Source organism: Dendrobates tinctorius, unplaced genomic scaffold (genome assembly GCF_039654945.1).
Source record: "Dendrobates tinctorius isolate UK_male_01 unplaced genomic scaffold, ASM3965494v1 ptg000129l, whole genome shotgun sequence".
Taxonomy (NCBI): domain Eukaryota; kingdom Metazoa; phylum Chordata; class Amphibia; order Anura; family Dendrobatidae; genus Dendrobates; species Dendrobates tinctorius.
Window position 1 is genome coordinate 18,355,967 of NW_027361797.1, and position 14,411 is coordinate 18,370,377.

Genomic DNA, 14,411 nt, shown 5'->3' on the forward strand with positions numbered 1-14,411 from the left:
CTTCTGCTTAGTAACCGTGGTCCAGCACCGTCAGTTGGTCCTCGGTTGTGCCATTGGCTCTTGTTCCTTCTGCTACCCATCCGGGTTCCAGCACTGTCTGCTGGTTCTCGCCAGAGCCTTTGGCCTAGGTGCCTCCATCTCGGTATCCGAGGTCCAGCAACGTCAGCTGGTCCTTAGTAGTGGTTTCTAGCACAGGTACCTCCTGCCCACTAACCGTGGTCCAGCACCGTCAGCTGTTCCTCAGTAGTGCCATTGTGTCTTGTTCCTTCTGCTGCCACTATGGGTTCCAGTACTGTCAGATGGTTCTCGCCAGTTTCTCAGCCTTCTTGTACCTTCTGCTACATTTCCAAGATCAAACTTTTTGAAATTGTCTTTGGTAATCCTTATTGATCTCCATGACGACGACCCTGATGACGACGACCCTGAAGACCACACCAAAGAAGACCAGAAATATGACCCTAAATAATATGACCAAGAGGACAAAGAACATGAGGACAACCACCAAGATACAGAACAAAAGACAGAAGAACAAGAAGCAGAAGAAGCAAAAGCAGAAGAACAGAAAGCAGAAGAACATTAAGCATAAGACTAAAAATCAGCATAGAAGATATCAAAATATTAAGCAGAAGAAGACTAAGCAGTAAATGGGGGTGAGTCCGTTCCTCCTCGTGGTGCCCCTGGAAAGTGCCTGCTGCTGCAGGCCAAACTGAACGCGGACAAATCCTGTTGTAAATCTTTTGTGACAGGCAGAACGTAAGGTGTAATCTTATAACTTTTATAGATAAGTACTACAGGAATGCCTGTCACCATAAGAAAATGAAGAAAAAGAAGAATAGGAAGAAGATGAAGAAATAGCATATGAAAATTAATAATAGCTGAATAAGAAGAATATGAAGAATGGAAAAAAAAAATTAATGGGAAGAAGGTGAAGAAGAAGAAGATGAATAAGGTGAAGAAAAAGTTGATGAAAAAAATGCTACTGCTGCGGATCATGAAGGAGAAAGTGTGGGAGAAGTACAAAAGAAGGTGAAGAGCATGGAAGTTGTGAAACATACATATCTGACAAAATATAAAAAAGTTAACATAGTCAATATCTTTTTAACTCCGAACGTCTTGAATAAAAAAATTGGAATTAATGCTATGCCATGTGATTTGAATAAACCACTATGCCTTTAATGTCTCCTCCACCTCCCACAATACATTCTACATGATTCTTATTTGTTTTCAATTATGTAGAATTAGCCAACAAGGAAATAAAGGGCTTTTTTTAATTCCGATACTGGAAGTCCCATTGACTTGAATGGGACTTCCGGTATCGGAATCGGCGATACCCGATATTTTTTTCGTATCGGGCGATACCATCCGATACGATATTTTTGGGTATCGAACGGTATCGCTCAACACTAGTTATCATCTGTTATTAGCACGGGACCTTGGGTAATGTGTTATTCATATTGTAGTTTTTAATGGTGTTTTATCATGTATGTGTTTTGCTGTGGTCTATCATTTGAATAATAAAATATTGTCATACATTTTTCTATATTAAGGTGTGCGCTATTCTTATGCATTGGTCTTTTTTCTCTTCTATTTTATATTTTAGCATTTAGGCTGTGGGCACACGTAGCATTTTAAAACGCTCACTAAAAACCACACTCCTTCCCAGAAATCGCGCGTTTTTTTCCCCGCGCGATTTCACCGCGATTTTACCGCGATTATGATCGCAATTTTGCCGCGATTTTCGCGTGCGTTATTCAAGCACTTTCCAAGCGATTTGAAGCATCGCTTGGAAAGTGATTGACAGGTTGGTCACACTCGTCAAACATAGTGTTTGACAAGTGTGACCAGGTTTTTACTATTGAGGCCGCCTATGCAGCATCAATAGTAAAAGATAGGATGTTAAAATGCTAAAAAAAAATAAAAAAATCGGGGTATATTTACCTTCCGGCGTCCCGCGCTGCATTCCCGGGCCTCAGTGTTCCCAGTGATGCCTTGCGAGACCTGTGATGACGTAGTCTCGCGTTACTATAGCGATCTCGCGAGACTACGTCATTAAAGGGCCTTGCCGCAAGGCATTACTGGGAACGCTAGGCCGGGAATGCAGCTCGGGACATCGAAAGGTAAATATACCCCGATTTTTTATTTTTTATTCTTTTTTTTACAGGGGTATGGTACCCAGGGCCTGGAGGACAGTCTCCTCTCCTCCACACCGTGGGTACCAACCGCACATGAGATGCTTAACTTCCCGCATGGTGGGCATAGCCACATGCGGGATGTAAGCGATTCTCATGCATTCCTATGGGTGCGGAATCGCGGCAATTCTTTGCGATTCCGCACAAAAGAATAAGCATGCTGTGATTTTTTCTGCGATGCGATTCCGCCGCGGAAAAAAGCGCAGCATTAGCACAGCATGTGCGGAATGCCATAGGAATGCATGGGGTGCGTTCTGTACACGATTTTTAAGCGTTTTCGCGCCGAAAATCGCGGCAAAAACGCTTAAAAATCGCTACGTGTGCACACAGCCTTAATGAACCTAGCAAAAAAGCCAAACAAAAAACAAATGTGGGATTGCACTTCTTTTGCAATTTCACTGCACTTGGAACTTTTTTCTGGTTTTGTAGTACGACATAGTAAAACAAATGTTGTCGTTCAAAAGTACAACTCGTCCTGCAAAAAACAAGCCCTCACATGGCCATAATAACGGAAAAATAAAAAATATTATTGCTCTGGAAAGAAGGGGAGAAAAAAATGAAAATACAAAACAAAAAATATCCCTAGGGGTTAAGGGCGTAAAAATTAAAAGTTTGAAAATGTTCTAAATTTTCTGCAAATTTCCATAATTTTAAGAAATAAACAAAAAATATCTACTTAAATTTACCAATAAGATAAAAAAAAATGTGTCATGGAAAAACAGTCTCAGAATCAGTGGGATACATTGAAGCATTGCAGAGTTATCTCATAAAGTAATTCTGGTCAGAATTGAAAAAATTGGCCTGGTCCGGAAGGTGAAAACAGGCTGGGGAGAAAAAAGTTCAAGGTGGAAATTCTTCTTCTTCTTGGTATGTCAAAACTGGCATTGTACCAGGGATGTGCAGACTTTTTAATATTGATTAATTAGGTCTTGATGAGGGGGGCAAGGTGGAGTCAGATGCTCATGAACAGGTACACTTCACTTCATGAATCAGGAGTTTTTCATGAGTGGTGTGCGTCTTCATGTCATGGACTGGAGTGAGATTTCTATACTAAGGAATGCCACATCTAATCATGAATAAAATGATTAGAACTTTAACCTTCTGAGATCCTAATAAAAAAGGACATGTAAAAAATGATGCTGAAGTGAATTCAGCAAAAATAAATGTTATATATTAACTATTTTGTGCTGAATGATTGTCTGTTTTAAGTTCAAAAATGGCAAATTTTGCAAAAGTTTTATCAAATTTCTGATATTTTCATAAATAAATGCACATTATAGTATACAAAGTGTACCACAAACGTAAAGTAAACAGTGTCATGCACAGTGTCAGAGCCACTTGGATATTTAGATATATTCCAGTTATTGCCACATGAATTTAGATTAGTCAGGACTCGGGAAGATGAACTTTGGCTTTCTTTGGAAGGAAAAAAACAAACAAACAAGTTTTATACAGTTTGTTTAATTAATATTTAGATAATTTATAAGTGATCATAAAAGTTCTATTAAAAGTAACAAGTTGCTGTACCTTCATAATTTATTGCTATTTGGCAAATATTTTCCCACAAGCATCTTATTATATACTTACGTAAAATTGTCCATCATCCACTTCCGTCCGGACGTCCTTGAATCCCACAATCCACCATGCCGCATCGGAAGTATGTCGACCACCATATTGGAATACCCAAGTGATGGGTATTCAAATATGACACCGCCGGGACAACCACGTTGGACCCCCCGGCTGCCGCCGCTGGACCCCCGCCAGGACCCGCCGCTGGATCACCTCCAGGACCCGCTGCCGGATCACCTCCAGGATCCACCACTGCATCACCTCCAGGACCCGCCGCCGGATCGCTGCCAGGACCCGCCGCCGGACCCCGCTAGGACGCGCCGCCACCTGACTTCACATGCTGGATCCTGCCACTGCCTGCCCACCCACCTCTGTGCAGTCACAGCTGGCAGGAAAGACCTCGGCTTGCGGCCTGTGGCTGAAGATGGGGTGCGGGCGCCACATCCCATCGCCAGCACAGGCCGCAAACCACTGTCTTTCCTGCTAGCTGTGACTGCACAGAGGTAGGTGGGCAGGCAGCGGTGGAACACACACCCCACACACACACACTGCCCTCCCAATGCGATAGCATCGGGCCCACATCTAGTACCAGATGAAATCTCTTTGTATTATCAGAAATTATAAAATGATTCTGCCAGAGCATCTAACCTTTGGGGCTGAATGCTATTTTTTGCAGTTATGGTATGACATATAGTTTTTAATAAAGAAATTTCAAACAACTTTAGGAGATGTCCAAAATCTTCAAAGTGTCTTTGACCCACTGGCCTTTTAAAGGTTAAAATGGAACTTGTGTAGATGTCATTATTGCTAGTGTTAGACACTCTGGCATTCTTTATTGCTCTGTTTTGCTTCTATAATTGATAAGTTCTGTATAAGAACATTTTAACATTGTGGAGTCATGACTTACAGAGTGGATTTTTACGATTTCAGTGCAGAATGGATCAGGCAAACAGTACATTTCAGGAAATGTTTTATGGAGTTTTACTATAGTCCATTTTATTGAATATTTTCCGAGCTGGCGATAGATTAGGGAACATTACTTCAGTCCGTTTTTTTAATTTTCTTTATAAAATAATAAGGTGTCTAAATCTATTATATGTATATTTTTGAATGGGTGGTTGATTTTCTGGAAATATTTTTTTTCGTTTTAGTGTGGAATTTAATCCCTTCCTATCTGAGTTCTATTTTCAGTTTTTGAAGTTTAATTTTTCCTCCTCTTCTTCCAAGACCCAAAACTTTTATTTTTTTCGATAACATACAGTAGCTATGTATTTTTTCTGGATGGGTTGTATTTTTTAAATGCATCATTCATTTTATCACACAATTTACTGAAAATTAAGAATAAATCAAAATCGGAAAAAAATGGTGGAATGGTGGAAAAAGAAATTCTGTCTGTGATACACCTGTCATGGGTGTCTCAGTCCACGCTTCCTTCCCCTGTGTCTGCTTCCATCTGTTGTGCTCCACGTCGGTATTTGTAGGTTTTCTGGCATAGATCAATTACATTATCTTCCTTAACATATTTAAGGCCCAGACGTGTGTCATGGAATTAAGAATCATTTTCCTATGTCAGATATGTTCCACCATCTGTGCGGTTTGGGTTCTGAGTTTGTGCTTGCATTCATCCCTGTTGGGTTCCACTTCATCCGTCCTGCTGATCCTGAGATTCCTAGTGAGCCTTTACAGTCCTCTCTGCCCAAGTGCCTTCCAATGCCCGGGGTCTGTGTGCCCCCATGGATCTAAGAGCCAATGCTTTTTTATTTTCCCATCAATGGAGCTGTAGGAAAACATTTGTTTTTTTTTTTTGCATGGCAAGCTATAGTTTTAATTGGTACCATTTTAAGCTACTGTATGTACTCGTGTAGAAGTCGACCCCCCCCCTAATTTTGCCACAAAAAACTGGGAAAACTTATTGACTCGTGTATAAGCCGAGGGTGGAAAATGCAGCTGCTACTGGTAAATTTCAAAAATAAAAAGAGATACCAATAAAAGTAAAATTAATTAAGACATCAGTAGGTTAAATGTTTCTGAATATCCATATTGAATCAGGAGCCCCATATAATGCTCCATACAGTTCATGATAGCTCCATAAGATGCTCCATACAAAATACACCCCATATAATGCTGCACAAAGGTTAATAATGCCCCCATAAGATGCTCCATAGAATAATATGCCCCATATGCTGCTCCATAAAGGTTATGGCTTCATAAGATGCTCAATAGATTATGCCCCCATAAGATGCTCCATAGATTATACTCACATAAAATGCACTATAAGATGATCCATAGATTATGCCCAATAAAATGCTCCATAGATTATGCCCTCATAAAATGCTCCATAGATTATGCCCCAATAAGATGCTCCATAGATTATGCCCCTATAAGATGTTCCATAGATTATGCCCCAATAAGATGCTCCATAGATTATGCCCCCATAAAATGCTCCATAGATTATGCCCCATATGCTGCTCCGTAGAATATGTCCCATATGTTGCTCCATAGAATATGCCCCCATATGCTGCCCCATAGAATATGCCCCCATATGCTGCCCCATAGACTATGCCCCCATATGCTACCCCATAGACTATGCCCCCATATGCTGCCCCATAGTGTATGCCCCCATATGCTGCTCCATAGAATATGCCCCCATATGCTGCCCCAATAGAATATGCCCCATATGCTGCTCCATAGACTATGCCCCATATGCTGCTCCATAGACTATGCCCCATATGCTGTTCCATAGACTATGCCCCCATATGCTGCCCCATAGAATATGCCCCCATATGCTGCCCCATAGAATATGCCCCCATATGTTGCTCCATAGAATATGCCTCCATATGCTGCTCCCATAAGATGCTCCATATATTATGCCCCCATATGCTGCTGCTGCAAAAAAAATGCCATACTCACCTATCCTGCTCAGGACCCGGCAACTGAGATATTCACCTGTCTGGGGTCCATCGCTGCTCACTGCTGTCTGCTTCTTCCTGTGTCAGTGACTGTTCAGCCAGCAGAGGGCGCAGCGAACACTAACATGTCACTGCGCCCTCTGCTGTCTAAATGTCATTGACAGGATGCAGCAGACAGCGGTGAGCAGCGATGGACCCCAGACAGGTGAATATCGCTATACTTACCCCCTCTTGGTGCAGTTTCTGCAGCCCTGCTTCTCCACGGTCTCCCTTCCTGCCTTCAGCGGTCACATGATACTGCTCATTACAGTCATGAATATGCGCATATTCATGAGTTTAATGAGCGGTACCACGTGACCGCTGAAGGCAGGAAGGGAGACTGTGGAGAAGCGGGGGGTTGCGCCAGGAGGGGTAAGTATGATCTCTGACACCCCTGTTCCCTCTCCCCGGCCGACCCCCAGGTATATGACTCGTGTATAAGTTGAGAGGGGGACTTTCAGCCCAAGAAAATGGGCTGAAAATCTCGGCTTATACATGAGTATATACGGTAAATACAACATTTTGATCACTTTTAATTGCATCTTTTAGAGAGATTAATTGATTTAAAAACTAATTCAAGCACATTGAATATATTGCTTTATAGTTTATTGTATAAGTTTATTAATTTAATATTTTGATAGATCAGATTTTTTTGTTTTTGAATTCTTTTTATTTTTAGATTTGCCAAAGTGGGGTGATTTAAACTTTTATGTTTTTTCAATTCTTTTCATGTATAAATAAGCATACTCCAGATGTATCTTCGTTGTATTCAGCAATACTTTTAAATAATGGCATGGAGACGGTTAGGTAATTTCTGATTGAGGATGACAGTTTAGTCATTCCAAAAAGATAAATAGATATATAAATTCAAAATATATCCAATCAAATTCCAATCAAATGCAACTGTAGAAGGGACACAAGATCTCATACGCAGTTTATTAACGATTGCTTATTGCTGTGAAAAAAAAAATGTTGTGTTTTACACATATAAAATTTCTTATTTGGTGTTTAAATCACCACTACAGTGTTTTTTTATTAATTCACCGCTGGAGTGGTCCTTACTATATTAAAACCTAGAATTTAAGAAACTAAGAAAGAAAAAGCAATAGATAAAAGGTGGTTGGGAACATCATGATGTAGGGCAGTTTTTCAGCATTCAACACTGGCAAACTCCATATTATTGAAGGAAGGATCGATGAACCGTCTACCAGTATGATGTAGATGAAACAAGGGTGGACATTTCAGCAAGACAATGATCCCAAACACACAGCCAAGGAAACTCTCAATTGAGTTTCAGAGCAAGAAAATAAAACTGCTAGAAGCACTTGATCTGAATCCAATATAACAATTTTGGAACTAACTAAAGCTCAGAGTTCGTAGAAGGAGCCCACAGAATCTTCTGGATTTGAAGAGTGTTTATGTGAAAGAATGGGCCAAAATCACACCTGAGCAATGCATGCGACTGGTTTGTCCATACAGGAGGTAAATGAAAGCTGTCATCGCCAAAAATGGTGTCAGGATTCAAACCCAGGAGTTCTTGTGCACTAGGTAGCAGCTCTTCCCTCTGAGCTATTCTGCTCAGTGTTCCTTGCTAAATCTGATGCTAGTACCTATGTTGTTCCTGATGGTCTCCACCCTGAGTTCTTGATTGGCTCAACCATGTGATCTTCTGATTGAACACCCCACTTTAACCTGGCACTGCACTTCCTCAAGATAATACTGCTGTTACTGTGGAGGGACCTCTGGATATCTCCTGACTAAAATTCCTGCTTATCCTCCCAACTATACTGCTCCTCCGTGTACCAACCTCTGGCTATCTCCTGACTACGATTCTTGCTTATTCTCCCAACTACATTGCTGCTCTGTTACTGACCTCTGGCGATTCCCTGACTATGCTAGCTGTTGGTGCTGCCCTTAGTGGTTGCAATATCACTACTCCAACTCAAGTCAGTCCATAACAAAAGGCTTTTGCAGTAAGCATTAAATAAATTTCAGTCAGCTTGTTCAATACTTTTTCTCTTTGTAATTTCTCATTATTACACATAACTTAATTTAATGAAGCAAGAGAAAAAGAAGTATGCAAAATGAAGTATGCAAAAACAGTGATCACCAAAAAAAAGCAATTATTTATTACAGCATTAAGGACAACATCAGGGAGAACAAGACAAATTAAAAACGTTTAATATGCAGTGCAAGATAATGTATCAAATATACAAGAAGGTCAAAATATGCACATTGTGTATTTGAGCTTCTTGTATATTTGATGCATTCTACTATCTGGCACTGCTGCACTTTATGTCTATGGTTATATGCTCTGCCCCCTAATTTAATATATGCTCTATCATCCTTGTTTGGGTTCTTCAGTGGCCATATTATAGGCTGTTGGTGGTATGTGGTCTTTTGTAGGCCATAACTGTTTTTTAAATGTTTTAAATTTGTCTTGTTCTCCCATTTATTGTCCTCAATGTTGCAATAAATGATATTTTTTTTGGGTGATCACAGTTTTTGCATACTTCTTTTTCTCTTGCCTCTTCACACTAATATTAACAAATGCTTAGGTTTATCCCACCATCTTTATTGTTTGGGTGGTGCCCACTCTCTTTAAAATAGTACATAACTTATTTTATGGACATTTATGATTTTATTTATTTTTTCCTGTGTGGGGTGGATGGGTTGTTACCAACATCTGGTGAGAAATCCATGTCAATAGAACATTTTGAATTATATTTACCGTATTTTTCGCTTTGTAAGGCTGGTTTCAGATTTGCGTTTTTTAGCGCTGGAAAAAAACGCACACCTGCGCATGCGTTTTTTCCCCTATATTTAACATGGGTGCGCATACCTGCGCACTGGTCAGCGCATGTATGCGATTTTCATGCGCTGCGTTTTTTTGGGGTGTGCGTTAGGATTTTCCAGACGCAGCATGTTGCATTTTTTGGCCCTGCAAAAAAGCGCATGCGCACATATGCGCACGTTTTGCGCTAAAAATGGCCATTATAGCCTATGGATGCGCATATGTGCGCACTGGCATGCTCATGTATGCGTTTTTTTGCATATGCGTTTTTTTTTTAAACCATGGAATTTAGGGGTTTGGGTTAGAGTTAGGGTTAGTTAAGGGGGTTTAGGGTTAGGGTTATGGTCAGGGTCAGGGTTAGGGTTGGGGTTTGGGTCAGGGTTAGGGTTAAGTATGGTTTTGTTAAGGATTAGGGTCATGGTTAGGGTCAGGATTAGGGTTAAGTATGGTTTTGTTAAGGGTTAGGGTCAGGGTTAGGGTTAGGGTTAGGGTTAGGGTCAGGGTTAGGGTTAGGGTTAGGGTTAGGGTCAGGGTTAGGGTCAGGATTAGGGTTAAGTATGGTTTTGTTAAGGATTAGGGTCATGGTTAGGGTCAGGATTAGGGTTAAGTATGGTTTTGTTAAGGGTTAGGGTCAGGGTTAGGGTTAGGGTTAGGGTTAGGGTCAGGGTTAGGGTTAGGGTTAGGGTCAGGGTTAGGGTTAGGGTCAGGGTTAGGGTTAAGTATGGTTTTGTTAAGGATTAGGGTCAGGGTTAGGGTCAGGATTAGGGTTAAGTATGGTTTTGTTAAGGATTAGGGTCAGGGTTAGGGTCAGGATTAGGGTTAAGTATGGTTTTGTTAAGGGTTAGGGTCAGGGTTAGGGTTAGGGTTAGGGTCAGGGTTAGGGTCAGGATTAGGGTTAAGTATGGTTTGGTTAAGGGTTAGGGTCAGGGTTAGGGTTAGGGTTAGGGTCAGGGTTAGGGTTAAGTATGGTTTTGTTAAGGGTTAGGGTCAGGGTTAGGGTTAGGGTTAGGGTCAGGGTTAGGGTTAGGGTTAGGGTCAGGGTTAGGGTAAGGGTTAGGGTCAGGGTTAGGGTTAGGGTTAGTTAGGGTTTAGGGTTTGGGTTAGGGTTAAGTATGATTTGGTTAAGGGTTAGGGTCAGGGTTAGGGTTAGGGTTAGGGTCAGGGTTAGGGTCAGGGTTAGGGTCAGGGTTAGGGTTAGTAAAGTCATGGTTTGGGTAGTGTGAGGGGCCACCTAAAAATGTTGGAAAAAAACGCAAACGCGGTAAAAACGCGCTAAAAACGCATACAAACGCATAAAAACGCTGCGTTTTTTTCATGCATGCTCATAAAAATGCTTGAAAAAATCGCAGCAGTTGTATGCTTATGTATGCGTTTTTTCAATGCGTTTTTTTGCGGGAAAAACGCGCTGCAAAAAAAAGCAAGTGTGAAACTAGCCTAAGACGCACTTTTTTTCCCCCAAATTTGGGGGGAAAATAGGGGTGCGTCTTACAATGCAAACATATGTTTTTTGTGCTGCCGCTGCTGGTGTCCGTTACGTGCCGCCACTGTGCTGGCTCCTCCGGGTGCTGCCGCTACCGCGCTGGGTCCCTCGGGTGCTGCTGCCTCCGCGCTGGGTCCCCCGGTGCCTGCCGCTGCCGCCGCCGGGCTCTGTCCCGTGCTGCGTGGTGGGCTCTGCCGTTCCATCCATGCCTGTGCGGTGGTTTGCTTCCTGGAAAATGGCCGCCACGCAAGCGCAGATGGAGATCTCGGCATTGAAATCTCAGGAGATGAGATTTCAGCGCGAAAAATACGCGAAAAATACGGTAGTTAGAAAATTGGGGACGTGTTCAATCCTTATTTCACCCGCTGTATTTACACTAACTATACTAACGTATCGACTAACTGTGTAATATATATGCTCATTTAAAGATGGTTAAAAAAAGAAATGCTACTTCTAAAACTGTTTGAATAAATAATAAATAAATATGTATCTGACTAAAAAGAAAAATATCAAGCTCCACTAAACTAACGAGTATAAGAACAATAGGATCTATACTTGCGACAAATTTTTAGGTAGCATGATAAAACCTTTAAAAACCCTACCTTAGCACTACAAGATCTTTCACAATTGTAATCCTTCAGGACTTAAGGTCAAGGCTATAGACCAAATTATTTTGGGTGAAAGAGGTGGTGACCTTAGTAGGGTTTTGGCACTATTAGAAAGTAAATGGATTTTTAGGTTGGGATTGGAACTCTGGTACCTCAAGGTCTAAACGAGAATTTGGGTTTTAGTGCTTTCCTGTGATTGTATTTTTCAGTTTTAATATTTTATATATATCTTTCCAGTGATTCACATGGTTTTATATATATATAAAAAGATTTTAATCAGAATGTTTGTTTTTAGTAATTAATATATTTCTCATTTACTGTATTTTAGATTTCTCAAGTGTACCATTGGTGTCCATAAAAGCTATGAGTTCACTCGTGGATTTTGTTTTGGATATGCCATCAAGAAGAGAATTTTTATGGACTTCCTATCGGTTCCTGTTTTGCATATAGTATGATTATTATATATTTCACTATATTGCACTTTATTATTCTATTGTGATAATTTATATCTGTATTTCACAGTGTATCATATTTAATTACATTGCTCACTTTATATATTGCATATTTATTTTATATGCATTATATAATTTACACATATATTATACATATGTTTGTTATTATTTATCATTTTTTGGTATATATTGTTACATTTTTCATATATTTATATTTATGCACTTTGTATGTATATATTATTTTTCATATATACAAAAGCAAATTCTTTATACGCACTTTTTTGCACATATATATATTGTTTCGGGACGGAACCATTTTAAATTTCCTGGTTTGGCACGGTTTCAGGTTGTGAGGCACACTTCATCTATCTATGGCCACCCAGACTTCCGATTTTGCGTATTAGGAATTTCATGCATTCCAAGATTGTGTTCCAGCGCGACAACCGGAATTCATACCTTTGACACTCAGGTTAGGCCACAAAGAACTCTGAAGCGTCACAAAACTCCAATACTGACCCGTCCTTTAATCACTTCCGGGTGACGCATATAAATAAGACACCGGGTGTAACCATGTATCGATACCCCCATAGTAGAAACGGGATAGCGAAACGGCGCTGTCGGGTGGGTGCACATCTCCAGGGACTTTTTGCACATGTCACTTTGTAAATATTGCAGACAATCCTGTTTGCTTTCTTTGCACAGTTATTTCCATGGTGCTTTTTGCACACATGGCGTTTTTTTGCACATGCCACTTTGTGAACATTGTAGATTTATCGGGATTATTTTTTTTGCACATTTATTGCAATGGCGTTTGTTTGCACACATGATTCAATCATGTGTAACAATACAGCATAGGAACATTTCATTCATGTTCCTTTTCAATTAGGCACGTCTATATATATTTATATCTATTGTTATTCACCGGGTATGATTAACCATACAGTGCAATTTTGCAATTCGCATAAAATTATTGTGATAATAATTTCATAATCGTCACATTGTTATTATAAATTACTATTGCCTCCTATTTTCCATTTTTTTGTGCATACTTATTTTTGATGTCATATATATTTTCATTTGTGCATTTTGCTTCCATATTCATGATTTATTTAGTCCTGGATTTTTGAATGCTCTTTTTTGTGTTCCATTGCTTGGAAATGTACTATTTTTCATACATGTTCCTAATAAAGGTATTTTGCATAAAAAAAAAATTTCTGGCAGTATATAGTCTTTTTTCTTGGTTATGATCTGAGGTTGTGTGTATTCATAACTACACTAACATATAGACTAACTGTGTAATATATATGCTCATATAAAGATTGTTAAAAAAAGAAATGCTACTTCTAAAACAGTTTGAATAAATAAATATGTATCTGACTAAAAAGAAAACTATCAAGCTCCACTAAACAAACGAGTATAAGAACAATAAGATCTATACTTACCAAGATTTTTTAGACAGCAAAGATAAATCTCTAAAATATAAAGCACTTAATCCTTAAAAAATGACAATCATCACAAAAGTTGTCCTTTTTAATATTCAGTAAGTTAGTCTGGAAGAATTATCAAAACCCTCAAGTGCGTATCAAAGACTCTGGTGGTGTTTAAATTGCATCAAAGGCGTTTTACATATTTTGAATTAAAAGGAACCTGGAATTTTTTGCACGCAAGATGACACAACTGGGAATTTAGGTTTAGCTTAATTGAACTAGACAGTCTGATTTCAGCTCTATAGAGGAGTTTTGTACACTTATAATTATGTTTTAGTTCTTGATTGAGCCAAGTAAATCACTTGGACGGTTTTAAAATTATCCTGAGTCCATAAGTTTTACTCTCAATTTTAGTAAAGTATTGATGGATATTTGGAGCGCCCCACAGGGTCTTAGGTTACTCGGTACCGGGCCGGTCAGGTTCTTTAAAGGGGATGTCACGGAGGCAGTGACCCGGTTCATGGCCCTGGGTGTCCAGTAAAAATATAGCAAAGTTATGTGGTGTTTAATCGTGATGCCACCCGTGGTGTTCGGCAATGGGTGGCCAACGCTGCGGTTTTGGTCCACTGGGGCTGATGGTGACATAGCAAAGATGGTTCAGTTCCCCATGGGTAGAGCAGGGCCCCAGGGCAAATATATTTGATTGTTCAGATGGTGGTGAATGTTGGGGTGTAGAGATGTAGAGAATAAGTGAAGGACACAGAGAGGTGCAGTTTTCTTTACCTTTTACTTGAAAGTAGTTGCAATCTCGGGTACCACAATACAGATGACAGATGGAGTCCAGCTTGAATGGAGGCATTCAGTGAATCCACCCTGCAAGGTGGGGTTGGGGACCTTCCTTCTGTGCTTTCTTTTTGGGTCCCTGCTGCTTGTAGCTAAGCTGC